The sequence below is a fragment of the Portunus trituberculatus genome, chromosome 39, assembly GCF_017591435.1.
Source record: "Portunus trituberculatus isolate SZX2019 chromosome 39, ASM1759143v1, whole genome shotgun sequence".
Taxonomy (NCBI): Eukaryota; Metazoa; Arthropoda; class Malacostraca; order Decapoda; family Portunidae; genus Portunus; species Portunus trituberculatus.
In genome coordinates this window covers 21788589-21808588 of record NC_059293.1, presented here as the reverse complement: position 1 = coordinate 21808588, position 20000 = coordinate 21788589, and the positions used below count along the sequence as shown (strand labels likewise).

Sequence of the window (20000 nt, the reverse complement as noted above, 5' to 3'; positions counted from 1 at the left end):
CCTCCTCCTCCTCCTTCTTCCTTCCTTCCCTTCATCTTCCCTTCTTTCCTCCTTCATGTTTCTTTTTTTTTTCTTTCTTTCTCTTCGCTTGTCAAAGAAAAGTTGTTTTTTTATGTGGTTTATCTTCTTATTGCTTTCCGATGTGCGTGTGTGTGTGTGTGTGAGAGAGAGAGAGAGAGAGAGAGAGAGAGAGAGAGAGAGAGAGAGAGAGAGAGAGAGAGAGAGAGAGAGAGCAAAGCGGATGTCTATCATAATTTGACCGCGAGGAGACATTTGATACCTTCTTGACGTCACCTTTGGGCCAACCTAACTCCGAGACGCGACGACGGTGTGACGCTGCGATGCTGTGAGGTGACGCTGTGACGGTGAAGCTGTGAAGGTATGACACTTATGCTGTGATGTTCTATGTGACGGTTCAAAGCTGTGTAATCTATGACGGTTAAGCTGTGAAGATGTGACGCTTGTGTTGTGATGATCTATGTGACGGTAATACTTGTGGTGTGACAGTGGAGGTGTGGCGGTGACGGTGATGTGGCGAGGCCAGAGTTAGCCATTCAGTGCTATGACACGATTGCATATTCATTCTGGTTAGTATTTGGTGATTTTATACAGCTTCAGAAACTCACGAGAGGGATTAAAATGGTGAAGCCTTTGGCCATTAATCTTCAGACCTCCATAGACCCTTCCTAATGTCAATAAAATGGTCTAATCGTACACAAATCTTAAGGTAAAAATGTGTCACACTATTGAAGAGGTTAGAATAGTGAATACTGTGGCTATTAATCTTCTGACCTCCATACACCCTTCATAATGTCAATAGAATAGTATAATCATACACAAATCTCAAAGTATGAAATGTGTCCCACTACTGGATGGGGTTAGAACAGTGAAGACTGTCACCATTAATCTTCTGACCTCCATAGACCCTTCCTAACGTCGATAAAATGGTCTAATGCTACACAAATCTCAGGTAAAATTTGTCCCAGTACTGAAGGGGTTAAGATAGTGAAGGCTGTGGCCATTAATATTCTGACGTCCATGAAATTATCTAATGCTACACAAATCTCAAGGTAAAAATGTGTCCCAGTATTGAAGGGGTAAAAATACTGAACACTGTGGTCATAAATCTTCTGACCTCCATAGACCCTTCCTGATGTCAAGTAAAATGGTCTAATGCTACACAAATCTTAAGGTAAAAATGTGTCCCAGTATTGAAGGGGTTAAGAGACGAAGCGGACTAGGGAACAGTGACTCGCTCTAAGTTCCAAAAGGAGACGTGAAGTGCATTAAAATTAGCCAGAGATACTGAGAGAGAGAGAGAGAGAGAGAGAGAGAGAGAGAGAGAGAGAGAGAGAGAGAGAGAGAGAGAGAGAGAGAGAGAGAGAGAGAGAGAGAGAGAGAGAGAGAGAGAGAGAGAGAGAGAGAGAGAAGTTGCGATAAATAAACATTTTCAAGTGCTTGATGAGAGAGAGAGAGAGAGAGAGAGAGAGAGAGAGAGAGAGAGAGAGAGAGAGAGAGAGAGAGAGAGAAATGGGGTTTATTTGTTGCCTAAAAGTGTTTATGCTTTACCATCTTCAGTGCCTCCCTCAGGTATTAGCACTCTCTCTCTCTCTCTCTCTCTCTCTCTCTCTCTCTCTCTCTCTCCCAGACATGCTCTCTCTCTCTCTCTCTCTCTCTCTCTCTCTCTCTCTCTCTCTCTCTCTCTCTCTCTGTGTGTGTGTGTGTGTGTGTGTGTGTGTGTGTGTGTGTGTGTGTGTGTGTGTGTGTGTGTTCAATCAATACTCTATATGTCTGTTTCTTTTTGGGGGTTCTCTTCAATTATCAATGTGTTTTTCTGTCTCTCTCTCTCTCTCTCTCTCTCTCTCTCTCTCTCTCTCTCTCTCTCTCTATGCTTTCGATTAAAAATATGTTTCTTTCTGTTTGTTCGCATGTCAGTTTGTTCGTCTCTTTAAGTAATAATGTTTGTACACGCTTCTCTATTTGTGTTTCTCTGACAGTAGTAGTAGTAATAGTAGTAGTAGTAGTAGTAGTAGTAGTAAAAGCAACAACAATAACAGCAATATAAGGAGTAGTAATAACAATAGTACTTTCTCCTTTATCTCTTCTATCATATCCTTATCTCCTTCAATATAGAAACAAAGTAAGCACCACACTGTCCAGCCTTCCCTTACCCTCCTAAAGACTGAAGCACAAGACAGCCAGCGAGAGAGTCAGAGAGAAAACCAGACGCCACTTCACGAGTAACTCTCATATCCTTAACCCTCGTCAATACAGAAGCAGCAGAAGTATCATTCCATTAATCTCACTGTTCCCGCCTTTCCTTGCCCTTCTTGCGACTAAGGCTCGTATTCTCAAACACTTCTGCGCTCTATCTCTACTATTTCAAAAGGCGTTAATTAGATTTTACACGAGTTTTTAAAGGTGTTTTTACTGTTCTAGAGGCGGAGTGACAAGATTTCTATATTATTAACTGCAGAAACACTCTTGAAAACCCCGCTAATCATCCCTGTGGCTTTGGAAAATAATCGTGGTGAGAGAGCAAAGCGTTTTAAGGCAAGCTTTTATGGTTCTAGAGGCAGAATGACACGAGGCAGAGTTTTAGAGGCAGAGTGACAAGTTTTCTACATTACTAACTGGAAAAACACTCTTGAAAACCCCGCTAATCATCTCTGTAGCCTTGGAAAATAGTCCTGGCGAGAGAGAGAGAGAGAGAGAGAGAGAGAGAGAGAGAGAGAGAGAGAGAGAGAGAGAGAGCAGAGCGTTACTAAATACAGACCTTAGTAAAGACAAAAGGGCAAGACAACAAACGAGAGACAAGAGAAAACAAGTCACCCGGTTTGATCCTCCCTCTCATCACGCGGAAAGCTCTCAATACAGCCCGGGGAATAACTTGGGCTATAAACCACGACATGTATTAGTCCCTTACCCTCCTGAGAAGCCGCCCAATTCCGCGCCCAACTGTCTACTAGCCCAAGTGCCTCGTATAGCGTGAAAGAGCGGCCTTTTTTGCCTTCGTCGGCTCCTCCTACAAGCAGTGAAGCAGTGAAGGACGAGTCTGGGAGGCGGGAGAGGGAGAGAGAGAGAGAGAGAGAGAGAGAGAGAGAGAGAGAGAGAGAGAGAGAGAGAGAGAGGATGTAATAGAGTTGTTCAGATGAGCTATAAAAACAAGAAGGGGAGAAAGAGTGTTGTATGATAAGAGTGAAAGAGATTATTTATGACTTCAAGCACCGCCGGGAGAGAGAGAGAGAGAGAGAGAGAGAGAGAGAGAGAGAGAGAGAGAGAGAGAGAGAGAGAGAGAATACATACACAGTGGTGAAGTAACTCGCAGCACAACAATAATAACACACACACACACACACACACACACACACACACACACACACACACACACACACACACACACACATCAGGTAATTTCATACTGTTGTTATCATTTTTTTTTCTTGCTTCGTTTGCTTGCTCGCTCGCTCGCTGCCAAGTCAAACAAACACACACACACACACACACACACACACACACACACACACACACACTATTTACAAAAAACACGAGAAAAAATTAAAAGAACAACAATATTAATCTGTATAGGACATGCCTGACTGGAAAAGAACTCCACACACTCCCAAACACTCCTACACACTCCTACACGTTTCCTAAACACTCCTGAAGACGCCTACTCACTCCTACACACACCCACACACTCCTACACGTTTCCAAACACTCCCACACATCTCCTACACACTCCTATTGACTCCTACTCACTTCTGCACACTCCCAAAGACTCCTACAGACTCCTATACGTCTCCTACATAGTACTACATGTTTCCTACACTCCAAACATCTCCTACACACGCTTACTCACTCCTATTCACTCCTACACACTCCCAAACGCTCCTAAGCATCTCCTACCCACTCCTAAGCATCTCCTATTCACTCCCACACTTCCAAACACTCGTACACAGTATTGAAAGCCGGCAGAGCGAAGGATTACAAGGGAATATCGGAAATCTATCGCTATGGAGGACCCCGCTGCCGCCACAAAGCCAAGGGGAAAAGGATGAGAAGGACGTGAAGGATGTGAATAGAGAGTTGTGATACTGAGGGATATATATACTGGGATTCCTTCATCTTGTATCCTTGGGTTTGTTCTTATTTTTCTTGTTTTTTTTTTTGTTTTTTATGTATTTTGTTTTGTCTGTTTTTCTCTATAATGCGTTTTTATTTTTTTTTTATTTTTCTTCTTATTATTATTATCATTATTTTTGTTTTCATTATTATTATTATTATTATTATTATTATTATTATTATAGTAGTAGTAGTAATAGTAGTAGTAGTAGTATTCTGTCTAATTTTCTCTATATTGTTTTTTCTTCTTTTTCTTCTTTCTTCTTCTTTTTTTTTTCTTCTTCTTCTTCTTCTTCTTCTTCTTCTCTTCCTCCTATTCCTCTTCCATTTCCTCTCAAATCTTTCACAATATACCATCTTCCTTCTTCTCTACTCCTCCTCCTCCTCCTCCTCCTCCTCCTCCTTCTCTTACTCCCTCTCCTCTTCATTCTAATTCCATACCTCTACATACCCCTCCTCCTCCTTTCCTTACACTATCCTCCCTGTCTTTCTTCTCTCTCCTCTTCCTCCTCCTCCTCCTCCTCTTCCTCCTCCTTCAAGTGGCGTCGTGTGAAATGTATTTGTGAAAAGTTTGCACCTATTATATTGGGCAAGTAATTTTTAGTTGGCTTTATATTGTTTATGTTTGTTTACCTGTCTGTCTGTCTGTCTGTCTGTCTGTCTGTCTATATATAAGGTTACTAATCCTATCTATCTTTCTATCTATCTACCTATTCATCTACCAATCAATTTATCCTATTATGTATAAGGCTATCTATTTATTTATTTATCTATCTATCTATCTATCTATCTATCTATCTATTTATCTATAAGGGTGGTGGGTGCGCAGGATACGAGCGCCCCGCCCCGCCCCGTCCAGCCCCGCCCCGCCTGCCCCAATACCACGATAATTGCAAACATTCCAACATGCAGCCGTGTGTGTGTGTGCATGTGTGTGTGTGTGTGTCTGTCCGGAGGTATGAGAAAAAAAATGGATTCAATCAGCCTCTCTCTCTCTCTCTCTCTCTCTCTCTCTCTCTCTCTCTCTCTCTCTGTGCAGTATAACGTACAGGTAACACTTTGGAAAGCGTAAGGAGAGCATTGTACACGTTAAACCCGTATCTAGAAACACATTATTCTCTCACCACGACGATTTTCAAAGGCCACAGAGATGGCAAGCCGAGTTCTTAAGACTGTTTCTCCTCTAAACAACACAAAAATCTCCTTAACGTATCACTACAACCACAGAAACGTCAACGAAAACCAGTGACACGAACTAGAATCCTTTGAGATGCTTAGAGACATGAGAGACAGAGAGAGAGAGAGAGAGAGAGAGAGAGAGAGAGAGAGAGAGAGAGAGAGAGAGAGAGAGAGAGAGAGAGAGAGAGAGAGAGAAACAGCCACCTATAACTAACACGCCAGCCAGTCAGTCACCCAGCCACCCAGGCAGCCACATAGCCAGACAGACAGCCAGACACTCCAGCCAAGCACTCGAGCTAATCAGTCAAGCAGGCGACACCGCGGCCTTGGCACAGCGAAGACACAGAGAGAAGACCTCCGCCACACACACACACACACACACACACACACACATGCTTCAGAATGCTCCTGAGAACACAAAACCAAGTCATCTGTGGCGCCTCGGGTACGGACGCCTGGTGGTAGAAGACGCCGAGAAAGAAACCAGGTCCTCTTTACCACGCGCGAACCCACTTTTCTCGTCCATTAATTGCTAAATGACGCTGCACTTACTCGCGGGAGGAGCACGGCTGGGCACAAAGGGAGTAGCCGGGAGTGTGGGAGTGGGGAGTGCCCGAGTAGAGAAGCGTGACTGACTGACTTGATGGAGGAAAGTTTTAGCACCAATGTTATGGGTTCTGGGGAGCGATCGAAGGGACGGGACAGCGGTGGGAGGGTGGGACGGGCCGGGAAGGGAGCACACGACGGGCAGAATAGACCATAAACTTGAAGATGAAAGGACAAGATAATAGAAGAGAGGAAAAATAAACAGTTTCTTTACCTACAGGAAACATCTTTCAAGAGCCGCTCCTCCTCTTCCTCCTCCTCCTCCTCCTCCTATTCCTCCTCCTCACCATTCTCTTTCTCATTTTATCTTTTTCCTTCGTTTCTCATACCCTACTTTACTTCTCTCTCTTTCGTGTCTATTGCCTTTTGCCTCTTCCTCCTCCTCCTTCTCCTCCTCCTCCTCCTCCTCCTCCTCTTCCTCCTCCTCCTCCTCCTTCTCATTCCCTCTCCTTTTCTCTTTCCCTTCTTTTCTCATACCTTGCTTTTACTTCTCTCTCTCTCTCTCTCTCTCTCTCTCTCTCTCTCTCTCTCTCTCTCTCTCTCTCTCTCTTTTGCATCTTTAACTTTTGCCTCCTCTCCTCCTCCTTCTCATTCCCTCTTATTTCCTCTTCTTCTTTTCTTATACCCTTCATTACTTCACCACATCTATTCCCTCTTCCCCCTCCATGCACTGCTTTATCACACTTTAATCCTCCAACAGTGACGTTAAAAGAAAGAAAAGCCGAAGAGAAACTTAGAAAATAACTAATAATCAGGAGTATAATTTTTAGCTAAGAGTGGTGAACCGTCCCACACGTTACCCTATATTGTCCTCCCCTCAAGGCTGTCTCAGTGTGTCATTACAGGCTCGTATTCTGAAACGCTTTGTTCTCTCACCATCACTACCTTCCATAGGCTCCAGTTGAAGATCCTCGTGTTATCAGGGGCATTTTTTATGGTTCTATTGATGGACTGGCAAGATTTCTACATTACTATAAGGAAAAACTATCTTGAAAACACAACCCTTCGTCTCTGTGGCCTTGGAAAACTGTCATGGTATAAGAACATGGCGTTTCTGAATTCGGGTGTAAGAGAGATTCGAACCTTGGCTGCCTTTGTTTTTTTTTTGCCCGTCAAGCCGCACGCCGCTCCGCCACACCTCTAATTAAGTGCAGAGACAAGGAATCAATAACGCCCATTCCGTTTACCTGAGCGAGACCTGGCCGGGTACACCTGTTCTCTCTCTCTCTCTCTCTCTCTCTCTCTCTCTCTCTCTCTCTCTCTCTCTCTCTCTCTCTCTCTCTCTCTCTCATTATTCTTCTATTACGTAATGTTAACAATAGACATGAGAATCCATAGAGAAGGAGGAGGAGGAGGAGGAGGAGGAGGAGGAGGAGGAGGAGGAGGAGGAATAAGAAGAAGAAGAAAAAGATCAAGAAGAACAAGAACAAGAACAAGAATATCAAAACAGGAAGAAGAAGAAGAAGAAGAAGAAGAAGAAGAAGAAGAAGAAGAAGAAGAAGAAGAAGAAGAAGAAGAAGAAGAAGAAGAAGAAGAAGAAGAAGAAGAAGAAGAAGAAGAAGAAGAAGAAGAAGAAGAAGAAGAAGAAGAAGAAAAAGAAAAGAAAGAAAGAAAGAAAAAGAAAAGGAAGAAGAAAAAGAAGAGGAGAAGGAGGAGGAGGAAAAGATGTGGAGGAGGAGGAGGAGGAGGAGGAGGAGGAGGAGGAGGAGGAGGAGGAAGAGGAAGAGGGAGAAAGACGCCATTTATGGAGTGGTGGCGCTTCCCGTTGGTGTTACTCTGAGGCAGAAGAAATAATCTCTTACAATCGCTCCAAACCTTTTCCAGAGAGAGAGAGAGAGAGAGAGAGAGAGAGAGAGGGGGCAGGAATCGTGTAAAATAAGAGACACCTTTCTTCATCGTGGTAGGAGAATTTTCGTATCGTGCGCTGAGTCAAATGTCAAATAATTCTCCTTTGGATCATGATGGTGACCTTTACTTCCCCGCGGCGCCCTCACTCACTCACTCACTGACCAAGGCGGGGAACGTGCAGGACTGGACACTCCCTCTCTCTCTCTCTCTCTCTCTCTCTCTCTCCCCTTCACCAGTCAGAAAACAGTGTGAGAGAGATAGAAAGGGGAGAGGAGAGTAAAATGATAAACAGTGAGAGAGAGAGAGAGAGAGAGAGAGAGAGAGAGAGAGAGAGAGAGAGAGAGAGAGAGAGAGAATGTTTATCTGGAGCGGACGCGAGAGGGGAGAGAGAAAGGAAGAGGAAATGAAGGAAGAACCGTAGGATACCTCTCTCTCTCTCTCTCTCTCTCTCTCTCTCTCTCTCTCTATCCAGCTGACTTAAATCATTTCCTTCTTTCCTATTCTTCTTCCTCTTTCTCATCTCTCTTCTCCCTTCCCTCCTTCCCTCCTCTCCCCCACCTCTCTCTCTGTCTATCTATTTCTCTCTGGCTGTACGTCTTCCAGGTCCTTGTTCTCCTGAGGCCGCAAGCTGATCCCTCATTCCTGAAGGCGGCTCCTCAGTGTCTGGCGCGCTGTAATGGCCTATTCGCCCTAATTATCGACTTAAGGGTAAATCCTGCCCGTGCCATTCCTCTCCTCGCGTCCTCGTAACTCAGAGCAGAGCAGTCACGGCGGAGAGAGGCGAGGCAAGGACGTACTAAAGACCTGAATTGCTTTGCTTTATAGCTTTGTGTGTACAGTTTTAACCTCTTCAGTGCCATGACGCGTTTCCATATTCATTCTGCTTACTATTTGGTGGTTTTGTACAGCTTTAGAGACTCATGTGGAGGATTAGAATAGTGTAGACTGTGGCTGTTAATTTTGTGGCCTTCAGAGAGCCTTACTAATATCAATGAAGTTGTCTAATTGTACACAGATTTCAAGGTAAAAATGTGTCCCAGTACTGAAGAGGTTAGGGATGGTGTGGGGAAGATTATGGTTTAGTGTCATATGTGGATGATGAAGCACCACAATGCAACATAATCTCCATGATCATAACACCATCATTATCGTCATCATCATCGCCATCACAACAACACAAACACCATCATACACCACCTCATACACTAACACACTGCTCACACCACCACTACCAACACTACAAGCACATCACCATCATCATCATCACCACAACACAACCATCATAACCACCTCATACACTAACACATTGCTCACATCACCACCACCACGTCATCACCACCACAACACCACAAACACTATCATAACCACCTCACACACTAACATTAACTCACAACACCACCACCAAAACCACAAGAACATCACCATCATCATCACCACAACATAAACACCATCATACACCACCACCGCTACCACCACCACATCATAACACCCCCATGGGCTCACCTCACAGCACGGGCGAGGAATCTAACACCAAGGAAGCAACATCCATCACACACAACACTCTCGCAATTCACCCTGATAGATGCTTCCTACACAAACAACCAGCCGTTTTCAGCCTATTTATTGTTCCCTCCCTTCCTTCCTTAACCTTCCTTAGCCTTCTATACCCTAACCTCCCTTCCCTCTTCCCTACACACACACCAGGTCATTCGTCTATCCCCAGCCTGTCTCCCTTGCTTGCCTGCCTGCCTGCCTCTCTGCCTGCTTGTCCCGTCCATCTATTTCGTGCATAGTGTAAGTAAACAAGAGAGAGGGATGGTAGTGGAGGGTTGTAGATGATGTGTTACGGAGGGTGTGAGAAACGAAGAGGGTGGAGGGAGGTAGAGATGAAAGCAGGGAGGGAGTGAAGGGGAAGGAAAAGGTAAGGAGAGAAGAAAGAAGAGAGAATTGGAGGAAGGAATACAGTGAATGGAGATGGCAGTAAGGTAAATGAAAGTATAACGTGAGAGTACGTGAAGGAAGGAAGGAAGGAAGGAAGGAAGGAAGGAAGGAAGGAAGGAAGGAAGGAAGGAAGAATAGCTTTAGAGAGAGAGAGAGAAGAAAAAGAGACATAAGACCTAATGAATGAACAAGCTGACAACACACACACACACACACACACACACACACACACCGCTAATCATAAAATAACACTTTTTTTTCTTTCATTCTCAGGTCAGCCTGGTGTAATTAATAACCAGGTGGAAGAGAGGAGAGGAGGGAAGAGAAAATGAGAGACGGAGGAGAGACGGAGGAGAGACAGCGGAGAGACAGCGGAGAGACAGAGGAGAGATAAACAGCAAGTAAAACAAGAGACACCACCAAGGCAAACACCACAGCAACTCACCATCAGACACAGAAGAGACGAGAGAGAGAGAGAGAGAGAGAGAGAGAGAGAGAGAGAGAGAGAGAGAGAGAGAGAGAGAGAGAGAGAGAGAGAGAGAGAGAACATACACACACACACACACACACACACAGTCACATAAATATCTTAAGTGGGCAAAGGCAGGTCAGAGGTCAAGATCACACACACACACACACACACACACACACACACACACACACACACACACACACACACACACACACACACACACACACACACACACACACGAGCTCTTTTTCTTCACCTTATATTTTGTTCCTTTCCTTTTTTTTTTTCCTTATTATTTTCATCTCCAGAATCTTTTAACTTTTTCTTTCATGATTTTTTTTCCTTAGACAATTTTTTCCTTTAATATTTTTTAGTCTTTCCAACCCCGCCCCATCTGTGCCGCCCCGCAACTCGTCTCGCCCCGTTTCCCTCTCCCCTGCTCCACCGCCCAGTCCCGCCTTGCCCGCCCCACGCAACGGTTCTCCTTGCAAGACCACAGAGAAGAATCACGGGTCCACATTTTGCCCGTGTGTTAATTAAGTAAGCTTCCACGAAACGAGAGAGAGAGAGAGAGAGAGAGAGAGAGAGAGAGAGAGAGAGAGAATTTGAGTATGTACTTATATGATTTTGGCCCAGAAATAATCACTGTATAGAAATTAACAAACTCTTTCAACACTCCATAAAGAAAAATGAGAAAAAAAAAATAACAAGAGCAGCATCATATTTTTTGTCCCATAGAAACGTTCACTGGCACAGAATTAGCAAAACTGTTTCACTATGCCCACAAATAAACAATAAACAACAACAAGAACAACAAATAAATAATGAATAACAACAAGAACAACAAATAAATAAATACTAAAATAACAACAAGAACAACAACCGCAGCATCATACCTTTTGTCCCTCGCAACACTCACGTGGCTTCGAAATGGTGAACTGTCTGAATCATCTGAAGAACCATAAGAAACACAACACCTCATGTCCAACTCTCCAATGCAAGAGTTAACTAATACTCTCAGTCATTCATACATTTCTAGAGGTTTCAAGATCTTTTATTTTGGCTAACTTTGCAAGGCGGCTGACAACCAAGTAGGGCTTTTTCTTTCCTTTTTTTATGTTCTTGGGCAGTTTTCCTCTCTTACATAGAAAAAAAAAAGCTTATATCTAAACACAGGGTACTCACGTCACGCCAAGGCCACACGTCATCCAGGCAGGAGCAGGGATCGTCACAGGAGCTCCCCACACTCGCCTCGCCGCTGCACAGGAGAGAAAGAGTGACCAGTGTTTGATGTGGAAAGTGGTGTTACATTGGATGATATATAAGGTATGATACATCACTTATACTGATTACTGTATTGTATTCTGTACTGTTGTGTCTCTTAAAGGTAACACGAGATACACATTATAATATTTCTTCAATCACTAACTTCTATTGCATTGTATCCGGTCCCTCAATCAAATAACACCACAAATTATCTATATCTTCATTCACTCACTAATTTCTACTGCATTCTATCCCGTCTCTCTCTGTAGAAAAGCACCACAAACTACTTATATCTTCATTTATTCACTACCTTCTGCATTGTATCCCGTTTCTCTATCAAAAAAGTACTACAAACTATCTGTGTTCTCCTTCATTCACTAACTTTTATTGCATTCTGTCCTGTTTCTATCAAGGGTGACCAAATTACTCACATTAGACCCTTTCTTTAATCCCTAATCTCTATTCTGCCTCGTCTCTAAGCGGTCACACAAGACAACTAACTGGCGGGGTTTTCCTCAACACATTCGCTTCAGATCTCCCCCATATTCTGAAACACTTCCACGCCTCACAGCACCTTTATATCTTCAAGGGGCTTTAATTGAAGTGACACGAGTTTTAAGGATGTTTCTGTAATTCTAGTGACATGTTAACAAGTTTTCTACATTATTAACAGGAGAAATACTCTTTTGAACTCGGCTAATCGTCTCTGTGGTCTTTGAAAATGGTCGCGGTGAGAGAGAGAGAGAGAGAGAGAGAGAGAGAGAGAGAGAGAGAGAGAGAGAGAGAGAGAGAGAGAGAGAGAGAGAGAGAGAGAGAGAGAGAGAGAGAGAGTAGGGGGGAAGCGTTTTTTAATGTGACCCTAAGCTCTAGTTGAAGTGACACGGATTTTTAAAAGATGTGTCTGTAATTCGTGACATAATAACACGTTTTCTACATTAACAACAGGAAAAATAGTCTTTTGAACTCGGCTAATCGTCTTTGTGGTCTTTGAAAATGGTCGCGGAGAGAGAGAGAGAGAGAGAGAGAGAGAGAGAGAGAGAGAGAGAGAGAGAGAGAGAGAGAGAGAGAAGCGTTTCTGAATAATGCGCTAGAGAGTCGGCGGCGCTATCAGGGAATCATAATTAGTACAGCGGGACAGAGGAAGCCGCACACCCTTGATCCACTAGTGTACTTGAACCGCCACTTGACGCATGGATGAGAACAAGAACAAGCAGTGAGGGGGAGGAATGCACTCACTCCCCCATCTACCTCCCTCACTCCCCCTTCCCTGCCTCCACGCCGCCCCGGACACGCACAAGCTCCTTCATGCCTCTCAGGGTACGCGCTACCTTTCCCAGCACACCCAACCAGGAGGACGGGGCGAGGGGGAGGTGAAGAAGGAGATCTTTTGTGCATCTGTCGAACTGCCGTCAGACGCAGACCAAAGTGGGTGACATTTATGGAAGGCTGCGAGGGAGATGTACTTTGTGTTGTGGTATAAGGTAGTGGTGGTGGTGGTAGTGGTAGTGGTTGCTGTGGTGGTAGTAGTAGTGATAGTGGTGGTGGTGGTGGTAGGTGGTGGTGGTTGTGAGTCCTCATGTTTATTGTCTTTCTTCTGTTTCTGTTTCTCGTTTCCTTCTTGTTCGTGTTCCTTTTGTTGTTGTTTTGCTGTTGTTATGATTGTTATTTTCTTATCTTTCTTTCCTTTCTCTCCCTCCTTCTCCCTTCTATTTCTAGCAATTAACGATGGATTGTAACTTTCTCTCCATCCTCTTCCCCTTCCCCCTGCCCAACACACACACACACACATAGCCAACCAACCACCTCTCTCCTTCTCTCCCTTCCTTCCTGCCTCCCTGCCTCCCTCTGTCCTGGCAACTAAGCGCGTTAGGTAACAAAGTCCCTCGTGCATGACTTCGATGTTTAGATTCGCTTCGTTCCTAATGTTCTCGATATTCGCAAGGTCTGTGCTTGTGGTTCCCTCCTCGCTGCGCTGCCTGAGGTGACGGGAAATGGATTGGTTCTTTCCTTGAGCTGGGAACTCGAGACCGTATGCAGAAACGCTTTCCTTTCTCACCACGACTGTTTTCAAGGTCCACAGAGATGTTTAGCTTCATTTTGCATTCGTTTCTCCTGTTAATGATGTAGAAATCTTGTTCATTTTGCCACTAGAACCATTGAAACAAACTTAAAAACTCATGTCACTTCAACTAAAGCCTTTTGAATGTAGAGAGGGTAGTGTGCAGAAGTGTGTGGCAATACGAGCCTTGGAATCACAGTGCTTTGTCTTGTGCTGGTCAGAAGAGGAGGTGGTGGAGATTGATTGAGGTAGTCTGTCTCCTACATAGTGTGTTTTAGTAAGTACTGATTAGATTGAGGGAACAAATGAGTACAGCATAAACTGATAGGGGAATTTCAGTGCTATTTCATGTGGTGTTCAGGGCGGAGTTGCTGAGAGTGCTGAAAGTGTACTTTACTATAGGTACCAGTTTGTCTGAGGGGAAGGAGTTTGACAAATGATGAGTACAGTGTAACGATATAGTGTGGATGACTAAACAGAAGGAGAGTACAGTGTTTGCATGTACTGTGTATGGTGAGATGAGACAGTCAATGCTAATTGCTTGTTAGGAAGACAATACAGTGGGTTTTTTCCATATACTGTACTGGGGGGAAGAGGTGAAGCGTGGCCAGAGATGCGTAGAGTACAGTGGCGATGAGTATGCAGGAGGGAGGAGAGTACAGTGTTTTCAAGCAGTGTGCAGAGTTAGAGTCACGCGTGGACCAAGATCAGCAGTGGTCGATATCCCCAGGGAGGAACACGGCGGAGGTACGCGTCCCTGCCCGCCACGTCGAGCGGGACGAGTGTAAACAGCCTGCTCCTGTTTGCTCTGCACGCCAGTTGCTCTCCCTTTGTTGGGCAAGACATTTTTTCCTGAGCATCCATCTCTTCCTCTTTTATTAGTCTGTCTCTCTAAACATTACTCTTTCCTACGCCTTCCACCACCACCACCACCATCACTATCTCCTCCTTCTCCTCCCCCTCCTTCTCTGGGATTTGTGAGTCACCTCTCTCGGATCTTTGCCGTATTCTGAAACGCTCTGCTCTCTTTTCCTGCCTTTATTCCTCACAACTACTCAAAGGCCACAGAGCTGATTAACCAGGTTCTCAGGAGCGTTTTTCCCATTAACAGTGTAAAACTCGAGTTAATCTGCCCCTAGAGACGTAAAAATAGCCTTAGGAATCCTTGTGACTTCAAATGCGTCGAGTCTTTTGAATGGAGTGGAGGTGAGGCATCGGTGAGTCTCGTAAGGCGGTCCCAGGCTTGTGTCCCGCGTAACACTTGTTGACTTGCCGCGTAAATAAAGTCTGGAGGCGCTTCGTGGTGGGTCCATGTGGGTGTGTCTGCTAACCTACCCATCCCTGTCCCTGCAACTCAGCCCCCACCTCTCCGCATCCCAGCCTCCCTCCTCTCTCTCTGTCCTTCCCGCTACAACACTTCCTTCCCTCCCTTTCTCTGGCCAATATTCTGAAATACTCCTGCTCTTCACTTCAACACACAGGTTACTGAAGGTGTTTCTACAGTTGTAGTGACAGATTAACAAGGTTTCTATACTATTAACAGGAGAAACACTCTTTGTAACCCGGGTTCATCATCTCTGTGGCCTTAAAGAGAGAGAGAGAGAGAGAGAGAGAGAGAGAGAGAGAGAGAGAGAGAGAGAGAGAGAGAGAGAGAGAGAGAGAATGAGAGTAAAGCGTTTCAAATACCATCGCATCTCTCATTTCTCTCTCTCTCTCTCTCTCTCTCTCTCTCTCTCTCTCTCTCTCTCTCCTGGTGGGGCTTCTACCGGTGCATGGCGAGAGATTAATGGGTGAGGATCAATGTTTCAGTGTTCATGCTAATGTATACCCGGCTTAGCCACGGCGATGGATGGCCCGAGCGGGGGGAGGCACTACCCTGTACGGGTGTAATTGGCAGCGAGGTGCAGTGAGGAGCAAATAGACGCTGGAAGGACGATGGCTGAAGAGTGACTGAGTAAACTGTGTAAACTGGCGAGTGATTTGATGAAGTGGGATTGTTTTGGAGGGTCACATACACACACACACTCACACACACACACACACACACACACACACACACACACACACACACACACACACACACACACACACATACACGACTTGACTTCCTTTAAGAGGGAGATTTCAAGACTTTTATTCCAGACTTTTGACTCACTCTATTAATCTTTTAAGGAACTGGCAATCAAGTGGGCCTTTTTTTTTTTTTTGTTGCCCTTTGCCAGCTTTCCCTCTTCCATAATACACACACACACACACACACACACACACACACACGTAACTGGCCCTAACATTCTCTTAAAGCAGCGACCTTAAGTAACACACACACACACACACACACACACACACACACACACACACACACACACACACAAAAGGCAACAGGTCACCGCCACGCTAATTGGGACCTGCACGGACACAGGCTGGCATATCTTGGCGTCGTGGTGCCTTGTGGGTCTCGCCTCAGCTCAGATCTCACGCGGGACACAGATTATGCTGGAACACTTCTCCGCTGGACCTTCACTACTTTCATGAGGTTCAAATTGGCTTTTACATAGTTTTTTTCTTTTCCAATTTCAAGGGTATTTTTTTTTTTTTACGATTTTTCAATTTAATGGGTGTTTTTTTACGATTCTGGTAAAAGATTAACTAGATTCCAATGTTTTTTTTAAGTATATTTTTTATGATTCTGGTGAAAGATTAGCTAGATTTCTTCAGTGTGCTAGAGTGAGGGCTTGATTCTGAGGCATTTTTATCGCTGGATCGCCACTACTATTTTCCAAAGGCTCTCGTTGAAGTTCCACGTGTTTTCAAGGGTGTATTTACGGTTCTAGTGGCAGATTAACTAGATTTCTACAATATTAACAGGAGAAACAGTCTTAAGAACTCGGCTCATCGTGTCTGTGGTTTATGAAAACACTCAAGGTGAAGGTACACGGGTTTTTAAAGAAGATTTTACAGTTCTATTGATGAATAAACCACATTCCTACATTATCAACCCCTTGAGTACCATGACGCGTTTCCATATTCATTCTGGTTACTATTCAGTGATTTTGTACGACTTCAGAAACTTATGTGGGGGATTAAAATAGTGAAGACTGTGGCTATTAACCTTCTGACCTCTGCAGACTCTTCCTAATGTCAATAAAATGCCCTAATCGTACACAAATCTTAAGGTTAAAAATGTGTCCCAATATTGAACAGGTTAACAGGAGAAAAACTCTTGACAACCCGGCTCTTTATCATTACACCCCTTCAAAACAGAGCGAAGGCCTGAGAGACGCGGAGAAACGGTGCAAGGAGTACAAAGTGGTAGAGAGAGAGAGAGAGAGAGAGAGAGAGAGAGAGAGAGAGAGAGAGAGGTCGACAATTACGGTATCACTGCGTCCATCCTTCTCCGGCGGCAAAAACCCTTGGACCCAGCATGACTCGCCGCGATGCTTGCTGCGATTGCCCAGCCGAGTCGTGAGAGGGATGTCAGAGAGAGAGAGAGAGAGAGAGAGAGAGAGAGAGAGTTGCTTGGTTTGTCTCTCTCGCTCTGGTCTTAGTTTATGATCTGTATTGTGAAACGATTTGCTCTCTCTCTCTCTCTCTCTCTCTCTCTCTCTCTCTCTCTCTCTCTCTCTGCACGACTATTTTCCAAGGTCACAGAGAGAGTAAGCTGGGTTCTCAAGAGTGTTCCTGCTATTATTAATGTAGAAATGTTGCTAATCTGCCACTAGAATCGTACAAAAACTCTCTTACAAACAGCATGACTTCAGTATGACTATCGGCCACATTCAGAAATGCTTTTTCTCTCACCGCGACAATTTTTGAAGTTCCCATAGACGAGTAGCCGAGTTTTCAAGACAGTTTCTCCTTATGATCAACTAGAAATCTTGCTAATCCATCACCAGAACCATGAAAATACCCTTAAAAACATGACTATCTTCAACTAGACCAGTGGTTCCCAAACTATCTTACCTGACGCCCCCTTCTTGCTTCCAGTAGACCCGCACGCCCCCCCCTCCCACTTCCTCTTTTGCTCATGTGAACTTATTTTATTTTATTGCATTTATTTCTTAGCAGGAAAACAGATCTCTGTTTGTATTAAATTTTAATAATGAAAGCCACTCAAACAAATAATAGTACATTCCAGAGAGACATTTTGATTTTATTATTCTTATAATCTATTAAAACATTTTTTTTAGCAGATGACTTCACGCCCCCCTTGAATTCTCTTTACGCCTCCCTAGGGGGGCGCGCCCCCCAGTTTGGGAACCACTGAACTAGACCCTTTGTAAATAGTCGACGTGAGAGAGAAAAGCGTTTTGAATAGTCTATTTTTCTAAGGTCATAGAGAAGAGTCACCGTGTTTTCGAGACTGTTTCACCTGTTTATAATGCAGAGAACTTGTTAATCTGTCACTAGAATCGTTAAAAAGCACACTTAATAACCAGGATAGCTTCAACAAGAGCCTTTTGAATGTATAGTGGAGGTGAGGAGCGGAAAAGTTTAAGAGTAGAGGGAGTGAATGTTATGTGTTGTGTGTTTGATCTGCGATGTGATGGGGTTGTGAAGTGTTGTGTTTTTGTTGCTCTTGTCTTGCCTTGTCTTGTCTTGTCTTATCTTGTCGTGGTTTGTCGTGGTTTTTCGTGGTTTATCTTATTTTCGTTGATTTTTGTTTTCCTGTTGATGCATGAGTAGTGAGTTATCGTTTCCGCTCTCTCTCTCTCTCTCTCTCTCTCTCTCTCTCTCTCTCTCTCTCTCTCTCTCTCTCTCTCTCACGATAAGAATTAAGTTACATATAAGATGAATTCCTTTTTACAAACTCAAAAATGGCTAACATCAAAAGCGTCACATTTTAGTCAGTGAGGTGAAGTATTAGTCACATTAGCATGAATTCCTGTACCTGCCCTGTATTCTTCTGTATCTCACCCCTATATGTATACAGCGATTCTTTATATATCACTTCGTAACCAGCCATCCACGTAACCACCAAAACTTACTAATATTTATTCAAGCAAAACCATTTACCACACTACTGTATAATCAAGACCTTCCAATACACACACACACACACACACACACACACACACACAAACGTTCTCCGGCAAACTCTGCAATTCCCTGCCTGCTTCTGTATTTCCAACTTCCCATGACTTGACTTCATTTAACACATTTGTCCCTAACCTAACTCTATCGGACCTGTATGGGGACTGATAAGTAAGTGGGGCTTTATTCTTATTATTTTTAGTTGCCCTTAGTCAGTTATTCCTCTTACACACACACAAAAAAAAAACAGGGCCATTCATCAGAACCTCCCACCACACACACACACACACACACACACACACACACACACACACACACACACTTGTACCCTCGCTGACTGCTGGCATCTACCTGTCTATTAACGCACCTGGTCCCCTTTCTCGTTACGTCACAGCACACACCTGACGCCACACAGCCGCACAATCTCTCACCCCACAGCACTGAGAGAACCTTAGTGGAATAGCATCTCTTTGTGTGACGCCTGAGTGACTTGTGCCTCGTCATGTGTCGCTCCCTGTGGCTATACGCATACCCCAGATGGAGTACGCGTCCCCTGGGAGTGCTATAGGTTGCAAGTGACAAGTGAGAAGGTAACTAGAGACTATAACGTGTAGGGAAAGATGGATTACCTCAATTTCACTTGGATTTGGATGGAAGATGAGTGTGTTAGGTGGCGTTACGTGGAGAGGGAATGTAACACTGTAGGTTCGCTTGTGTTAAGGGAAGTATAGGGATGTGTTAGCGGGTATTAGGTGTACGGAAGGGTAGGAGAGAGAGGGGGTTGGTGTAGAAGAGAGGGTGTAAATTATAAAAGGAGAGAAGAGAGTGGGTATTGAGAATTAAGTGTAAAGAGTGTAGGAATGGATGTGAGTAGCAAAGTGGATGCAAAGAGAAGGATAAAAGGAGGTATAGGGAGCTAAAGAGAGAGAGAGAGAGAGAGAGAGAGAGAGAGAGAGAGAGAGAGAGAGAGAGAGAGAGAGAGAGAGAGAGAGAGAGAGAGAGAGAGAGAGAGAGAGAGAGAGAGACAAAGAAGAAATGTCTGATATTCTCTCTCTCTCTCTCTCTCTCTCTCTCTCTCTCTCTCTCTCAAAGATGAACTAAGCACTATTGTTTGTGTACCCAGCAGAATTATCGCCTTGTGGAGTTGTTAGCGTGTTGGCAGTTTAGTTCCCGTCACGCCCTCTTGCGTAGGACAACCGCCTCGTTCATCCACACACACACACACACACACACACACACACACACACACACAGATGCTCCATTGGTGATAAACTTTGCCTATACTAACAGAATCAAGCATCATTAGCATCAGAGTTCAATCTTATGGGTTTCAGAGAGAGAGAGAGAGAGAGAGAGAGAGAGAGAGAGAGAGAGAGAGAGAGAGAGAGAGTTGGACGATAAAAAGTCATCAAGAGAGAATAAAATTGCAAGAAAAAAAGAAATTGAAAGGTCAGGAGAAAGAAAACGAGAGAA

At 44.3% G+C, this 20000-nt stretch overlaps 2 long non-coding RNA genes across 2 annotated transcripts in view; one reads left to right on the top strand and one right to left on the bottom strand.

Moving 5' to 3' along the window:
- The window catches only part of LOC123515380, a 12592-nt gene extending 2519 nt beyond the window's left edge, over nt 1-10073 (top strand). The window contains exon 2 of the long non-coding RNA XR_006677861.1: nt 9973-10073. This is a non-coding gene — a long non-coding RNA (uncharacterized LOC123515380). The remainder of the gene's footprint in view (nt 1-9972) is intronic.
- Nucleotides 1-20000, bottom strand: part of LOC123515379 — a 183102-nt gene that overhangs the window by 108678 nt on the left and 54424 nt on the right. Inside the window, exon 2 of the long non-coding RNA XR_006677859.1 lies at nt 11357-11429. This is a non-coding gene — a long non-coding RNA (uncharacterized LOC123515379). The remainder of the gene's footprint in view (nt 1-11356; nt 11430-20000) is intronic.